Source organism: Phalacrocorax aristotelis, chromosome 2, assembly GCF_949628215.1.
Source record: "Phalacrocorax aristotelis chromosome 2, bGulAri2.1, whole genome shotgun sequence".
NCBI classification, from domain to species: domain Eukaryota; kingdom Metazoa; phylum Chordata; class Aves; order Suliformes; family Phalacrocoracidae; genus Phalacrocorax; species Phalacrocorax aristotelis.
This window is the reverse complement of record NC_134277.1, coordinates 28,201,518-28,219,411: the sequence shown is the minus strand read 5'-3', so window position 1 is coordinate 28,219,411 and position 17,894 is coordinate 28,201,518. Positions and strand designations below refer to the sequence as shown.

The 17,894-nt window shown below is 43.1% G+C and overlaps 1 long non-coding RNA gene across 1 annotated transcript; it reads right to left on the bottom strand.

Annotated features, from left to right (window-relative positions):
* Window positions 1-239: 239 nt before the first annotated feature.
* On the bottom strand, window positions 240-10,808 carry LOC142053875 (uncharacterized). The gene is made up of 4 exons (XR_012659353.1): window positions 10,770-10,808; window positions 5,010-5,118; window positions 2,602-2,779; window positions 240-666 (listed from the first exon to the last, which is right to left on the bottom strand). It is a non-coding gene; the product is annotated as an uncharacterized LOC142053875 (long non-coding RNA).
* Between the last annotated feature and the right edge of the window lie 7,086 nt (window positions 10,809-17,894).

Sequence of the window (17,894 nt, the reverse complement as noted above, 5' to 3'; positions counted from 1 at the left end):
ACTGGAATATTTCTTTTCAATCTGACATAGGTTTTTTGTTTTGTTTTCCAGGCAGTGGTTTTACTAGGTAAGAAACTATTGTCATTATTTTATAGATTATTTTGTCCCTGTTTATATGCATTTTGTCTAAACTAGTTTAAAATTACTCTTAACAAGGGATCTCTGGGAACCATTTTACTTTGGAAATTGTTTCACAGTCTCATAGATACTTCTGCTTGGAACTTACCCCTCTTATTCTTCTCAACATGATTTGTTAAAATAATCACATTAATTTTTAATCCTTGCAACCGTTCCCTTCTGAGGCTTTTCAAGGTAACAGGCAGCACTTAATCCAGCTCTCTACCCTCCTCCTTTGGTCTCCTCTGCAGTCACTCACACATGCTAGCCATCTTATTCTTCATTTGCTCCCCAGGCTTTCTAGCCCCCAGGGTGACCACCGATACCAGAACACTGTGAGATGATCCTGGAGTTCAGCTTCAGGCCAGGCACTTGAGGAAGCTTGTAAACTTAACTGTTGCTGTGAGTTGCTGCTGCTACAACCAAGAGAAGCAGGGCTCTTCCTGACCGCGCTGGCATATGCCTGGGAGGACACCTCTGCCTGAGGCTTCTTGCTGTCCTACGCCAACCTCTTTGCACACTCTCTGCAGAATTCCTGCTCCAAGAACACTGAGGACAAAAGAAGCATCTTGTCAATGCGCAATATTTTGCAGAGCAAGTAATTCAGACTACATTACTGCTGTGCTAAGCCCTGTTTTATCTTAAATAGTGTTGCCTACTTTTTGCTAGCTTAAGTAGCTCCCGCCTGCACGCTCTCCTGTTCAGCAATAGCCGCTGTCAGCTGGCTGCCCTGGCTCTGTATCAGGGAGACTTTTCGCCTTGCTGCGTATAGTGAGTTGGTTGTTTGGTTTGCAGGGTTTTCCATATCTGAGCTCAACTGTGTGGTTTGTTTAGTTCTTGGAGACTGGGGTTGGCCATTTGAATTCCTAGGTCTTGTGCGTCTGAAGTGAACCAGTTTGGTTTTACAAAAATATTCTATGGTATGACAGGCTCTTGAATAGTAATCAGTGTTCAGCAGCGATGACAGACAGCAGTATCCACAGGAACTGGGTAATCAATGGAGACTCAAGTAATTGACATGTTAATGGTAAAAAAAATTAACTCGTTCTAGGAAAATGAATGGCATGGACTCATGAATGGTACTTTTTTCAAAAAGGTTGCGATGTCAGTATCAATAATTGGCCGTTAGAATATTAGCATAATGGAAATATTAGCAACGGCCATGTCCCTCAGGGAAGAAAATCTGTCACAAGGAAAGATAATGGTAAATCAGTTACAGTATAATAAAAACAACATATACTTAAAGCCTAAAGGCTTATTTCTATGTTAAGATTACTACAAAACCTCTTAATGTGTAATTTGCTAATGACTTAATCAAGTGATTGAATTTCAAGCCCTGTGCATGACAGCAATAAGACCTTTTGAAACTGGAAGTTCTTTGGGGCAGGCACCTATTTTTGAGAATGGGCATGTGTACTGTGATGCACTATACCCAAACCTCTGAGCTTAGGGTATCTCAGTAATGGGAACAGTCATTAAGCCTAGACCTCTCCGGCACTCGAGATGAAGAAGGTCTCATCTTTTAAGGGGTCACACGGTATGTAACAACTTACTGTAATATATATTGCAAGGTATGACATTTATACCATCTCATTTTTCTGTGATTGGTCATAGCATTGTTTTTCCTTCCTTTTGTGATGTCATTATTATAACGTGTGAGCATTTTTTAAGTGCCTGAAGTGACCTAGTTCTGAAATGACATGATTTTCCACAAATTGCCAACAGGAAGATATCAATAAAAAGAAGAAGTTAGATTTAGTTTTGTGTTGTTTTCTCTAAGCTACCACTGATAAAAAAGGCCTCTGCTAACTCCTGTTTCCAGCTTTCTGTAGGAAGGAAGACGCTGGTTTATTCAGGCTATTATTCATTCTACTTCCTTTACCATAAGAGTCCTCTGTTACACATAAATTAGTCTGTATAAATACGAACTGTGCTTGAGAAAGTTACTCCAAAAATGCTGGTATGCTCATGTCTGACAGTCATGCAGTCAGTGGGAGCAAAGATGTATAGCACTGCGTTTTTCACAGAGGGAACAAAGGGACACACTAAGTTACTACGTCTCTTCTTTGTTGATATTGGACACTTACTCTGGACAAAGTGATCCAGAGGAAGATAAATAAAAAGACTTTGATTTTTCAAAATAGTGACTTTGAATTGGCCGGAAAAGAAAAATAAAGAAAGCCAGTACCATGTTACCACATGCCAGGAGACAGTGGTAAGTTTTTATTTTTATAGCACATTCTGGAAAACATCAGGGAAGGAAAAAAATCATGGAATCACATAATTATAATCCTCTATATTAGGAATTAAAATACATTTTTATATCACTTCTCCTATGTCATATTTTAGAAGCTTTTGTACATTTTAGATAATTAACAATACTGACAATTAAAGGGATGAATGAAAAAAGAAATATAAAATATGTCTGCATTTTGATGGAAGGAAAATATAAAAATAAATCTGTCTCAGTTTCTGAGCTTATACCTTCCAAAGTGATCTTTTATGTTTCTGTTGGCTGCAGTGGGCTTCTGGACACATGGGAAGCTCTCCCCGCATGTCTGATTGCAGGACTGGGACTTCATGTGGTAGGTCTTTGAATGTTCACCACTTTACACAGAAAAGGCTCTGGTCTACTGGTTACCGCACTGTAACCAACGCAAGGCTAGAAAAAGGAAAAATGGAAGAACTGCATCATTTTCATCCTTGTATCCAAAATAGCAAGCCCATTAAAATGTCAGCTATATAATATACTTTTTGTTAGTTTACAGTGAAAGTGGCTTCTGGGCTTTTGTGGAAACCTTAATTCTTTCTTCTGAAGTTTATAAAAAGCTCTGTTACTCCTATATAGAGATCCGATCCTGAATGACCTCTGCAGACCTCAGCGGACTATGTACGTGGGTTCTTCTGGCCATGCTGGAGACCATTTTGTCATTGCCTTCAGGATCTTATGTGTAAAAGGCTAGCTGGGCTGTGCTGTGAAACCAGTCTGACATTTCACAGAGCTGAGCACCTTTGAAAACTGAGTGCACCTTGTAAATAGAGAAAAGCAGAAGCTGAGCCTTCTGGAGGCCAGGGAGGCAACAAGCCAAACCGGGGCTGCACAGCCGCTTGCTACAAGCATCTCCTGTGATGTGATGCTAGAAGGGACAATGTGTGCCTAAAATGAGAACATCACAACAGTTCCTCGTTAATGAACATGGTTAATAATAATTACCTATTGATAATTCCACAGAACAAAATCCCTTTTGTATCGGTATAACAGTTATTCTTACACAGCATAATGCACTACCAGGTAAAGGGATCCCTGCTTGTTCCGAACAAGCTAACTCAGGTGTCAAAAGCAATATAATTATATTTTCTAATGCAGATGCTAGCAGTACAACATCCCTGCCCCACCAGCATGGCTCAAACCCAAACTGGAAGGAAGAAAAATTGTGACCAAAGGGCCAAACACTCCACAGCTGTTATTTCAGCATGACATTCAAAGAGGAAGAAAATGACAAGCAGATCTCTAATATTTTTTAGAGAAGGCAAAAATTATAAATTATAAATTTTGCCTTCTATATAAACAAATAAATGTTTTAAATCCTACTGATTGATTATAACACACCTAACACAATGAAGGTCCAATCTCTTCTGGAGCCACTGCTACAAATAGAAAATGAACGAAAAATAAGACTAGTAACGAAGAACAGCTGAAGACCTAGACTGGAGTATTCAAATCCTAGAAACCCATGGGCTTTAGGAAAAAGTGGAACCAAAGAGATCATAAAGTTAAAAGCTCATCTGAAGTAATGCAAATATTTGTAATCAAAACAAAATCTAAAAACGTAACTATCTGATGAACAAAGCAACCAAAAGAGGGGAAAAATTGATGAAGCAATATAAAAAGAGAACTTCTTATTTCAGGATATATGCACAGCAATAGTCTTTCAATCTCAGGCAATACAGCACTCTTGTTACTCAAAATTAGACATTCTTTCAAATCATAATAAAAATTACCCATAGAACACAGTTTTAAGTTAAAAAAAAAAAAGAAAAAAAAAGCCCAGAAAGAAAAAATCACAGCTCCAGCAGCATTTTTGAAAATTCAAACACAAATTGTGGGCTCAACATAGTTTTATTCTAGTAAACATAACAGAATGGGATCCTTAGTATTCATAACAAAAAATCATAATCCTTTTGGACTTCTACAGAATACCTTAATGCAGCAGCATTTTGTAGTGGTGTGTTCTAAAATGTAATTATGTGCAGTGGAAAAGGGCACCTCTTTTTGCAGTTTTAGATTTATTGCCTTTCAATTTCTTTGCAAGTCAGTCTGCTCTTGCATTTTTGAGAGAACAGAGACTGCCAAGCTCTTCCTTTTTTTCCTGGAACAATCCTTTTCTTGCAGTATAACTACCATCTTCTTCGTGAAACAAACACTTTCAGTTGTTTTCAGTGTCCCCTCAGACTCTTCTCTTTTCTGTCCTCTAACACCTTGACTTTTGCTTGCTTTCGCTTGATCGAAAGCAAGATTGTTCTGATATTAATGTGATGGAAATCAAATATGATACCCACAGTTAGATGTCCACACATGAAACTGTACCAGAAATGTCACAATTTCTGCTATAATTCCAGTTATATTATATGGACTATTATCTGCTTTTATTCCTAATAACCTACCATGTTGTTTGCTCCTGCTTTCTGTTTTCTCCCTGGTGGACTTTGATGTTTATAGTAGGATGCTTAAAACTAAGGAATCGAGGTAAGATAGAATGGGCTAAAAAGAACAGGTACCCTTTCGCAATAATTTTCTGCTTTACTTTTAATTTCACAAAGTGTTAGACACCAGCCTTTATGGAGAGAAGAAGTAGACAGACCACCATTTAGAATGCATACGTCCTGCTCACCATCACTTCTTTTTCCAGTAGACCCAAAGGAGTCAAGTTCATAAACTTCAGAAGGGATTTCCTCACTATTCCCTCCATGCACGTGTTCTCTCCCACCTTGTTGTTCTACCTGAAAAAGGAATCCCCACAGATGGCAAGTTTCAGTTAGCCATAGCTGGAAATAGGCAAAAGAAATACAGACATAACCGAACAAAATTTAGGGGCAGTATTATGAAAGTTGTCCTAATAGCAGAATTTCTTACCAGCTTCCAAGGAAAATTTTGAAATCTGTATCACCTGGATCCATAGCAGCTGGACTAGACAAACCATTAAGAAAATGAATAGGATGGTCCTATTCTCAGGATGAAAATAGTTTAAATACTCTTCTTATCTCTACTCTCCCAGATGTACAACATTTTTTAGACAAGTAGACATGATCCTATATACGAACGTGGATCTGCCTCCACAAAGCTCAGAGCAAATCATCAGAGAGGTATTGGAGCTCATGGTTATTCAGCTGAAGATACACACTCCTGTAAGTTGGTCCCTGAATCAGTTATGACTATGGCATGACATGAGTGAAGGAGGAGACATGAGTGAAGAAGAAGATACTCCTGTGACTGCATTCTCATAGCCAGTGGTGAACTACTATAAATGCCAGAACATACAGTGTGGGCAAATAATCAGCTTTACCTAAAGCTATAGACTGTATACAGGGTTTGGATCAATGGCTCATTTCTCTTTAGAGTCTTCTCCACTCCAGCATATAATCCTGTTGACTTCAGAAGGATTTTAATTTGCATGAATCAAGGCCACTAGATCTGGTCCCGGAGAATGTGATTAGTTTCCTTAACAAAATCTTACTGCAGGTCTCCTTAATTGTAATCTGAATTCTAAGCCATTGCTTTTGCTGTCATACACCCCTTGGCAGAAATTGCCTGCCTGGGACCTTAAGGAAAATACACATCACAAAACTGTCCCAGTGAGTAAACATGTTTGTGACCTGAATCTACTTTTGCTTTCTAAAGGCTAGTTTGAGAGAGTCACAAAACCTCAGACTCCCCCGGTTCATTCATTGCAATTGTTGTTCATAGTTGTGGTTGTTTTCCTTCGACGCTCATTCTCCCTTTTCCTGCTCTGTGGCCTGTTTTGCACCGTTCACTTGCTCAGGCCATGGAAATAGCTTCCCTTGGAAAACAACACTGGAGATCTGCAGCTTAAAAATGTCACAGCAGTGCAGAAAGGATTGCAGAAAAACATTCAGAAGAAAAAGACAAGTTTTCAGGAATGTCCTTCAGCTTAAAAAGTGGTCCTTTACAAAATGGGTTATATTGAAGATAAACTGAATTTCTCACTAGAAATACGTCTCTGTAATGGAAGAATACTGTTTGTATTTGCTTTGCAATAATGAGAACAAGAATTTACAGTTAATGACAAAGACTTCAGGTTAAAATTAGAGCACTGTTTTGTTTCTTGAGGAGTGAACATTCTACAATTTATAATGAATTGATCTATAATTAACCAATTAAATCTTTCAGTTCAACCTTTGGTTTATTCTTGGCTAAACATGTTCCTCAACAGCAGTAGCCTTCAACCAGGTTTTTTCTGTGCATCTATTAAAAATCTTTTCTCTCAGCTTCCAGCTAACCCAGCATTACTACTGCAGCCTGAACTCATAATTTCCCCCAGGCATCAGTTGAAAACAGTTATATATATGTGACTTCCACTCTGGAGAACTGTAAGAATACACTGCAGCACGTCAAAACTTCAGTTTCCACTAAAAATGAGTAGTGCATATTGTCAATGCAATCTATTTTCTTTGGCTTATTCAGTAAAAGGACTGTGAAAACCTAAGGGTGGGGTCTGTGATCCTTATTAACCCTAACTTCTAAATTCAGGAGTGGCACCACCCTCCCCCATGAAACTAACTATGCTTTAAGGTACTGCTCATCATGAGGAATGAATTCCCTGAGAAACCCATTAAGAAACAGTGTATCTCTACAGAACACTGCTAAACCATGAGTGCTGAAATAATATCTATAATCCATAAGATTTTGTTTTTTAAATGTGGCATCAGAATTTTTTCATCCAAAGTTGTATTCAAGTAAATATTTTTATTTTTCCCAGTAGTGTAGAACTGATATATCTTTTGCATTTGCAAATATAAATTTGTAATCTATTTGCACACTACATCTACAATTAGCTCTAAATTAAAGAACAGTCACAGCAATAGAATTGGATACCAGCTGAATCAAAAGGCAACAAAGAAATCAGTGATTTGTACACATTCCATTTCTAGTTGGAATGCTTTCTACTGTTACACCATTATTTCTACAACTGTGTCAGAAAATATTTTGCTTCAGAAACTTTGGTTCTGTCTTGCCAAAGTAAATATACTTAATCTGTTCTAATTTTCTGTCATTCTCTCAGGACCAATGTACCTCTATTGGAGGCTTTACAGTGTCTGATCAATGATTGTTTTAAGGGATGTCAAGATTATCTACACAGCCCATTCTGTGCAGTCATTTACCCTCCTAGAAGACTGAACATACAAAGCATTTTAATTCTAACAAAAAATATTGTTTTTTCTCTGAACTATTTTTGTAACCTGTCCTTTTCTTCAAAGCAAGTGGAATCTCTCATCTAGCTTTTTGATACAACAAGCAATCATCAGGCTTATTTTTCTGCTGTTGTACTGTTTCTAGCTGAAACTACTTACATTCTATGTCTCAAAAAAGAAAAGAATGCAATAAAGAAAAGAATGGGATTATACAAATACTTTATTCATCATACAACTAGAGATAAAATATAACATTTTGTCAGTGTTTTCCATTATAGGATCTTATTTTCAATTGCTTACATATTAATCCATCACTCTGGGCCAGAATATTCCACGGTAGCTGGCTGGCTTACAGTAACATTTTTTTTTTAAGTTTTAGCAAAACTGATGCAGTCATCTTGAAGAACAAGATTAAAAGAATGTTTTTTCAATGCTAGAAAAGTTTTCAGAAAGTTAGCTGTGTCATCCACTATACTTTGGAACAGATAGATGAAAACTAAGACAGCTAATGCTTGTATTAGGGATGTGCTTTTTTTACCTCATGCCAGCGAAATGATTTAATTTGGACAAAATGAAAGGTTTGGAATATTTGAAATCTGCAGATTCTCAGTAATGGTTTGCCCAGGGTTGATACCTGAATTCTTCAAATATTTGTTCTACATTGAGCCAGCAGCTGAAGGATGTAGGCTCTCCACATTTCCATGGAATGGCTACTCTTTGCTGTTGTTGGCTAATACAGCATTTAAGAGCCAAACTAAAATTAGGGAATTTCTTTTCTGCTTCCAGTGCACAAAAGAAGGGAAAATGGCTCAATTAGGGCACAAGAGAAACAAGTCAGAGCTGCTATGTTGAGAAACAGCAGCAGAGTTTAAGGTAAGGAAAGAGAGGCTGAGGAGGAGGAGTCATTGAAAAAATATAAAAGGAGTTGGCAAAGGGCTTCAAGCATTGGGCTAAGAAGGTGTGCTGGTTTTGGCTGAGAAGGGGTTAATTCTCCTCACTGTGGGGGTCGGCTACCTTTCCAGCTTCCCGCGCTCTGCCGTGTGGCGGGGGGGGCTGGGACGACTGGGAGGGGCAGGGCCATGGTGGGGGCGGCTGACCCCGACTGGCCAATGGCAGGTTCATTCCATACCATGTGACACCATGGCCAATATATTGAGGGGGGGCAGTGGCAGCGCGGGGGCGGCGCGGCGTCGGGTCGGCGGGCGGCGGGCGGCGGGCGGCGGGCGGCTGCGGCGGGCGCGGTTTGTTTCGGCGGTTCGTTCCCCCTCTCCCCTCCCTCCCCTCCCCCTCCCCCGGGGCTTTGCGCCTCTCGTTGTTCTCCTTTACATTGCATTTCTGTTGTTGTTTCTTTTAATTTTAATTATTAAACTGTTCTTATCCCAACCCACGAGCGTTACCCTTCTGATTCTCTCCCCCATCTACCGGTGGGGAGTGAGCGAGCGGCTGTGTGGGGCTGAGCTGCCGCTAAACCACAACAGAAGAAAACCAGATCAACTGAAGAGCGATGAACTTGCAAATACGAGGATTAGGAACTAGTGAGAGTGGGTGTCATGCACTGTGTCCGGATTATTATCCACAGTGAGACAGATTCTGTCTGTTAACGCACTTCACCGACAAGATGCCAGGTGATTAACATATACCACAATTTTATTATATTTTCCGCTGTCCTTAAGTGAGTCTCTTTAACCTATATAGTAATCCCAATACAAAATGAGAAAGAAATTGGTAGAGCAAGATAAATTAAATTGGGGGAAGGAGAATACAACCTGTTTGGTGTTCCAGTAGTCCATAGCAAGGTCAAAGGTGGTGGGGGTCTCAGACCAGCTGAGAGGGAGCTCTGCTAAGTTACTCCCATTCTCCGATTTTATAGCTGGTGTGAAGCCCCTAGTCCCCACATATCTTTCTACCCAGAGTTGTAATCGCTGCAGCACACCCTGCTATGACTCTTGGAGCTGAACAGGGGCTGTTTGGGTAGACAAATGAGGGGGAAGGAGGGAGGAAGGCCTCATGGTTCAGCAAAAATATTAACGTTTCTATAATTTAAAGCAGCCACACAACTAAACCCTCGATGATTTGTGCTTGTGGTTAGTGTTTAGTTGCAAGTAGGTGACAGCTTCTTGATTTGGCTTAAATACTTCCTCTAGGGTGTTCTGTTAGAAACTGTCTAGGCTCTTGACATAAGTTTAGGCTTAATATTCCGGCAGCTGATAAACAGTGTAGGGAGTGGCAGAGGCATGTTATCGGAGTCTGCATAGCTGGGGCCATGGGCTAAGCAAGGGCCAACCACCAAGTCTTCACCTAGATCTGCCCCTCACCTCGGCCTCATCATGGCGTTCCCCTCTTCAGCAGACCCCCGACATTAGTCTGGTCGCAGGGTCAGAACCCCACAGTGGGGAAGGCTGCTTAGTGGCAGAAAGAATGAAATGAGGACCAAGGAGAGAAAGGGGATTGGTCAGATAAGGACTTTCATGAGGAGTAGCCAAGGACATAGAAGAGCTGATAGGAAAAGGAGGGAGACAGGGATAATACTTTATCAGGAGTGTAGTAGATGAAAGACCAATACCAACCTGTGTGTGACTAGGGCAGAAAAAAACCCATCTAAAAACACAAGCATTGGACTACAGTCCCTTCAAAATCTGAAATATTTTAATGTGTCCAATGATCATGAATTATCTTCTGCAACAGAGCAAAATGTGATATGAATAATTAAAATCAGTAGCCACCAAGCAAATGGGGGTACCACCATCTCTTTCATCAGGTGTTTTGGAAGCTTCACTGGCTGTTACATACCCACTTTAAGCCACGCTGTGTGAGAATCTGTTCAGTGTCTGAAATCCCTGCTGGATCCAGCCTTCTGAGGCAAAGGAATGACAGTTTTTGTCCCTAAAATCCTTGACCGAGCTATGAGCTAAGCTTCTCAGCGCTAAGAGGAATGGGCCAGGTAAGGACCTGAGTGGAGACATCACCTTGGGTGCTTACAGAGCCATACAGGAAGGCTTTGGTGGGGATTCAGTGCCGACAGACTATTCAAGAAAAAACACAGCTTTGAGATCTCAGTCCCAACTATTTCACCATCATTGCATGCATCTGACCCAGAGAATTTAGGATATTTCTTCAGGTAGCACTAGACAGGTTACAAAAAAGACCTGACCAGACATTTCAGACCCTCTAACAGAAGCTGGATGCAGGTTAGTTATGCAAAGAGAGCCACAGGTACTGACCTCTGAAAAGCTAGCAGGAGCACTTGGAATCACCTTCTGATATGCAGCAAGTAGCCGATGAGTAATGATTAACAGATTCCAAATATCAACTTTAGACCATGCAGCTGTGGCCAGAATAAATCGTTCATTTAATGATTTACATAAACATTTCAAACTCAGTGGCACTGAAGTGAGTATCTTTCATTTTAGCAGCAGCTATATAGATCTGCCTGAAGGGAAACTGAAAGCTCAGCTGTTGTGATACTCAACCTAAGTATCTAAAGTTCCTCTCTGAATTTAGAGTGGTATCTTGTTCAGGCTCAGCTTGTTTCTACATAAGCACTCATGGAATATTTTTCTTTCCTCCAGAGATAATGCTCTGGTTTCGACTAACAAGACTCTCAAAAGATCTGGTTAGTTAAGCTTCACTTAAAATGTGCCAGTGCAAAGTGAGATAGATAAACCCAGAAAATCCCATAGAGCTCATCTCCTTGGTTCTTGCCCAAAAAGCACTCATCAATGAGCTCTGCAACAGGCACTGCAGGTCAGCAAACTCAGGCCTTTCAGAATAAAAAGGAGAGCATGTTCTGGAGCAGAAGGTCATTTCTGCTTATGCCCAGCCTCTGCAGGATATGGGTCTCCTGCTTAATATCAAGTACAACAAGCGAATAGAGAGAAGGCTGTTAGTTTGCTTAGTTTTTAAGGGCAAATAAACCAAGACCAGAATCTCCACTAGATACCTGGTAGCTCTTTGGGAACCAACACAAGCCTGACAGGGTGGGAGATAACCATTGCATTGTGCAACCACCCAGAGCCAAGAAGTCTGACAGATGTGTCTTACTCACTACAAGAGCAGTAGCTGCTAAGTGCTATTCTATATGAGTTTCTGAATTGTCGTGGTTTAGCGGCAGCTCAGCCCCACACAGTCGCTCGCTCACTCCCCCACCGGTAGATGGGGGAGAGAATCAGAAGGGTAACGCTCGTGGGTTGGGATAAGAACAGTTTAATAATGAAAATTAAAAGAAACAACAGTAGAAATGCAATGTGAAGGAGAACAATGAGAGGCGCAAAGCCCCGGGGGAGGGGGGAAGGGAGGGGAGGGGAGAGGGGGAACGAACCGCCGGAACAAACCGCACGCGCCGCAGCCGCTCGCCGCCCGCCGACCCGACGCCGCGCCGCCCGTGCGCTGCCACTGCCCCCCCTCAATATACTGGTCATGGTGTCACATGGTATGGAATGAACCTGCCATTGGCCAGTCGGGGTCAGCCGCCCCCACCATGGCCCTGCCCCTCCCAGCCCCCCCTGCCACGCCACGCGGCAGAGCGCGGGAAGCTGGAAAGGTAGCTGACCCCCACAGTGAGGAGAATTAACCCCTTCTCAGCCAAAACCAGCACATTCTCCACCCCTTATTCCATACCACTTACACCATGCCCAGGTCCCATATGATGCAATACAACCGTACCAACCACCACCCCTCCCCTTCCCATCCTTTAACATAATACACAGACATCATTCCCTTAGTTCATGGATCTTCCCTGTAAAATGTCCATTAAAATGTCCATTGAGTTCACCCAGTCCATGACTCTGGGCTCCATCTGAAATCATTCTTTTTCCGGGTCACTTGATAGAGAGGGCTCACGATCAGACTGTAATTTGGAATATGCATTCTCCAAAAACCCACAACGCCCAAGAAAGCTTGTGTTTCCTTTTTGCTAGTTGGTGGAGACATGGCTGCTATTTTGTTGATCACATCCATTGGAATCTGACGACGACCGTCTTGCCATTTAATTCCTAAGAACTGGATTTCTCGTGCAGGTCCCTTCACCTTACTTTGTTTTATGGCAAAACCAGCTTTCAGAAGGATTTGGACTATTTTCTCACCTTTCTCAAAAACTTCTTCTGCTGTGCTGCCCCACACAATGATGTCATCAATGTACTGAAGGTGTTCTGGAGCTTCTCCCTGTTCCAGTACAGTCTGAATCAGTCCATGGCAAATGGTAGGACTGTGTTTCCACCCCTGGGGCAGTCGATTCCAGGTGTACTGGACGCCCCTCCATGTGAAAGCAAACTGTGGCCTGCACTCTGCTGCCAGAGGGATTGAGAAGAATGCATTAGCAATATCAATTGTGGCATACCACTTGGCCGCCTTTGACTCCAGTTCGTATTGAAGTTCTAGCATGTCTGGCACAGCAGCACTCAATGGTGGAGTGACTTCATTCAGGCCACGATAGTCTACTGTTAGTCTCCACTCTCCATTAGACTTCCGGACTGGCCATATGGGACTGTTAAAGGGTGAGTGGGTCTTACTGATGACTCCTTGGCTCCTCAGTTGGTGAATGAGTTTATGGATGGGGATCAGAGAGTCTCTGTTGGTGCGATATTGCCGCCGGTGCACTGTTGTGGTGGCGATTGGCACCTGTTGTTCTTTGACCTTCAGCAACCCCACCACAGAAGGGTCCTTTGAGAGACCGGGCAAGGTAGACAGCTGTTCAGTTTCCTCCGTCTCCAAGGCAGCTACACCAAAAGCCCACTTGTAACCTTTTGGGTCCTTGAAATACCCTCTCCTGAGGTAGTCTATACCAAGGATGCACGGAGCCTCTGGGCCAGTCACAATGGGGTGCTTCTGCCACTCATTGCCAGTTAGGCTCACTTCGGCCTCCAATACAGTTAGCTCTTGGGATCCCCCTGTCACTCCAGCAATGCTGATGGGTTCTGCCCCTATATAGTTTGATGGCATTAAGGTGCACTGTGCGCCGGTGTCCACTAAAGCTTTATACTCCTGTGGGTCGGACGTGCCAGGCCATCGGATCCACACAGTCCAGTAAGCCCGGTTATCCCTTTCCTCCACCCGGCTGGAGGCAGGGCCCCTCTAGTCCTGATCATGGCAGTCACAACTCACTTCCTGTAAATGTGAATCAGGAGTCCCTCTATTACACTTAGAAATAAAATCTGCGCTTCTACTCCTCTGTCTGGGGACTTGCTCGCTGGAAACTGGAGCAGCAGCTTTCCTGGAAGAGCCTCCCTGAGTGACTGTTCTTCCTTGCAGTTCATGTACTCGTGCCTGTAGGGTCGAAGTAGGCTTGCCATCCCACCTCATCATGTCCTCTCCGTGGTCACGCAGGTAGAACCATAGGGTGGCCCGTGGTGTGTATCCCCTTCTTTGAGCCAAAGGACGCTTATTCCTAACAGCTGAGACACTGCTCTGTCGAGGTGGGGAGTAGGACAGATCTTCTTTGAGTTGCTGGACCTCTTGGGATAGTTTCTCCACAGCAGAGACAAGCGAGGAAGAGATATTTGTGTCATAATCCCGGAGCCTATCTATCACCTCTGCCACCGTTGGTGTCTCGTCATCTTTCCAGGACATCACTGCCAATGAGTTTGCATGCGAAGATGGTGCGCTCCGTACAAACTTCCGCCACATGGGTCGTGTGCACTCGGCTTCATCTGGATCTTTGGATGACCGTTGATCATCCAGGTCACCATAAATCACCTCAAACACAGCTAATTCCCTGAGATACTGGATGCCTTTCTCCATAGTTGTCCATTTTCCTGGGCGATATGTAACATCTTCTTTAAAGGGATACCTTTCCTTCACTCCAGACAGGAGTCGCCTCCAGAGGCTGAGGGCTTGTGGTTTTTTTCCAATTGCTTTGTCAACGCCCCCTTCCCCAGAAAGGGATCCCAATTGTTTGGCTTCTTTTCCCTCTAGTTCCAGGCTACTGGCCCCATTATCCCAGCATCGGAGCAGCCAGGTGGCAATGTGCTCACCTGAACGACGGCTATAATCTTTTCGCATATCTCGCAACTCGCTTAAGGACAGGGATCGGGTGGTCTCTATTTCATTTATTACTTCTCCCTCCTCTCCCCGCGATGGCCCTGGTTCTTCATCATCCCGTTCTAAACGAGTTGATGTCCGCTTCCAATATTTCGTCTTATGTATGGGGGCAACTGATACTGGTACGGGTTTATTTTCTGAGCTAGCTCCGGTACTTGTTGTGGGGGTTTGAGTGGCTGCAGTGCCTGTTGTCAGGGCTGGATTGTCTACAGTGCCAGTCACTTTGCATTTCAATCCAGAGACATTCTCTTCCCCCTGGGGGCACTGAATACTGTTGAGCAGGGCTCGGTATGCATGGGCCAGACCCCAGCACGTTGCAGTTATCTGTGTCTCTCTGGAGTTCCCAGCGTAACAACATACTTTTTCCAAATATTCTACTAGTTTTTTAGGATTCTGCACTTGCTCGGGGGTGAAACTCCAAAACACTGGGGGTGCCCACTGCCCTAGGTATTTGCCCATGCTATCCCACATGCCCTGCCACTCGTAACTATCAAGCCTCGGGGCAGATTTCTGGGTGATATTCTTAAGTTGCTTAGTCAAAACCAAAACAACATGCCCAAAAACTAACAATGACTGCACCTTAACCACCCAAGGATGTTCAAGATACAAAAACGTTGTTGTAACAAAGGCACAGACATCATAGAACAAAGTTGCAAAGGTATTATTCTGTATTTCCTCCATATAAAATCTCTCAGAGGAGGAGGTATAATTGCTAATTGCCTCAACAAGGTGGTATCCGAAGTACAGTAACGGTTTCAGCAAAAACCCCAAATACCAGGTAAAGCTGAAAACGAGTGTTTGTATAACAAATCTCGTAGGCAAAACATTACTAATCACAGCAGAACACAGCAGACTCAAACAACCAACACCGATTTTTAACACCCACTGCAAAAAGGACAACATGGTGCTGTGACCAGCAGCTGTTGTTATCTCCAACCCTCGTGCCCCACGTTGGGCGCCAAAAAGACTGTCGTGGTTTAGCGGCAGCTCAGCCCCACACAGTCGCTCGCTCACTCCCCCACCGGTAGATGGGGGAGAGAATCAGAAGGGTAACGCTCGTGGGTTGGGATAAGAACAGTTTAATAATGAAAATTAAAAGAAACAACAGTAGAAATGCAATGTGAAGGAGAACAATGAGAGGCGCAAAGCCCCGGGGGAGGGGGGAAGGGAGGGGAGGGGAGAGGGGGAACGAACCGCCGGAACAAACCGCACGCGCCGCAGCCGCTCGCCGCCCGCCGACCCGACGCCGCGCCGCCCGTGCGCTGCCACTGCCCCCCCTCAATATACTGGTCATGGTGTCACATGGTATGGAATGAACCTGCCATTGGCCAGTCGGGGTCAGCCGCCCCCACCATGGCCCTGCCCCTCCCAGCCCCCCCTGCCACGCCACGCGGCAGAGCGCGGGAAGCTGGAAAGGTAGCTGACCCCCACAGTGAGGAGAATTAACCCCTTCTCAGCCAAAACCAGCACATGAATATACAATCCTAGCAGGCTCCTTCAGGAATCTCATAAAGACACAAGTCCCCCAATAAGCCGTACTATTAAGTAGGTTCTAAAGTTCCATTCAGCTTCTCTGTGGACCTCATCAAGCCCAGTCTCAAAGAGGTAAAACAAAGGTGAGTGGATCCACTATCAAAGAAAATGCCAGTCCCTTATGGAAGAAAAACTGACCTGTAGCTCTTCAGTGCTGGTTATCACCTTAGCATCTGACTTGTGGCTGAGGATTCAAGAAGGGTATTGCTCCAAATCTCAGTAGCAAAAGTTGCATGTATTCTCTCAATATACCCTATCTATTTGCATTATCTGGCTGAATCTAGTAATGAGCCTCATGGTGATTGTACATACTCTGCACTGACAGGGAAATACCAGAAGAAGAGGGAAGTACACAGGACTTGAGTATGTTTTATGACTAATTCTCTGATGTTCCTACAGAAGGCTAAGATAATGGGTTCCCTCACCAGGCGATGAACATTTCAATGACATGCTCTTTAAGTCACTCTGTATTAATATAAACAAGCAAAGCAGTACACAACAAAGATGTTCTCTTCACCACAGCAGAGATGAAAATTTTTTTCCCTTTTGCGAGTTTCCCTCTCTCTCCCTGGAAAAGGACACTTCGCTGACTCACATCTGATTAGTCCTGTTACTGTAGTAGAATCAGTGGCGAAGGACAAAAGAGCTGGATTCTTTCTGCCTCATACATCATTATCCACCCACAAAATCTAATAGAGGATAAATCATATTCTCAGATGGGAATTTTCCCATTGATTTCAGTAAGCATAGCAATGGATTTTCTGTATTTATTGCTTAAATTTTTTTACTGGCAGAAATAGTGGGCTAAACAATCAAAACATCTGTTGCTGTTCAACTTTCAGGAACTCCGCCGAAAGCCCCTAAAATCTCCTTTTGATATGTAGAGTGTGGACATCTGGCTGGGAAAGCTCTGAAACACTGAACACAAAAGCTGCACGACACATTTTTACTGAGTCACCGCTGATCATACAACTCATCCCGAAATATCATGCCTGCTTCTGAAGCATGAAACCATAGATCTAGAGGGTTTCTTCCCACCTCTCCAAGGCTTGTTCCAACCAAACTGAAAACAACAAATGAATGGAAAAGAGAAAAGAGGAGATAAACAATCCACCAAACAAGCAGCTATGTGAGCAGAGCAACCCAGAAAGTCTGATTTCCTGTGGAGCCTTCTGGAGTTTGGAGAGATCAGTAGCTGGGCTGATGTCTTCTCCTATGGCTAGGCTTTCCTCTCTCTTTGGGTATGGATTCTTGGGAGCCTATTAAGAGATGAACTTACAGTGCAGTCTGTTCTTCAGCGGGAGCAATAAGAAGTCTCTATTCTTTATCAGACTGCTGTTTTTTACAAACTCTGGAGGCATGTAATACCTCTGAGCCCGCTACTTTTCTCTCAGGCCCAGTTGAAACTGGCTAATAGTTGACTTTTGACCAGATGCGTACAAAAGCAATGTGATCTGCTGTTCTTGGTAATCAAATTAAAAACAAGCGCTCCAAATAATTAGAAGTTATCATCTTCCCTAGGTAAACACACTTGCTATCAATGCTTCCTGTCTTGTAAGTCATTAAAAACCTTTTGAACTTTTGTCTTTATCCAGCTCATTTTAACAAAGCAAACACCAAAAGCTGGGATACACTGATAACAGGGAGCTGTAAATACCTAGGTGGGTGATATTCTTAGAGTCTAAGCAAAGTGCTGGAACTAATGGAAAAGCTCCAGCTGGCTTTAATGAACTTTTTTTGAGCTAGACCTTCTTTCTTGAGCTGTGGAAAAAGACTAG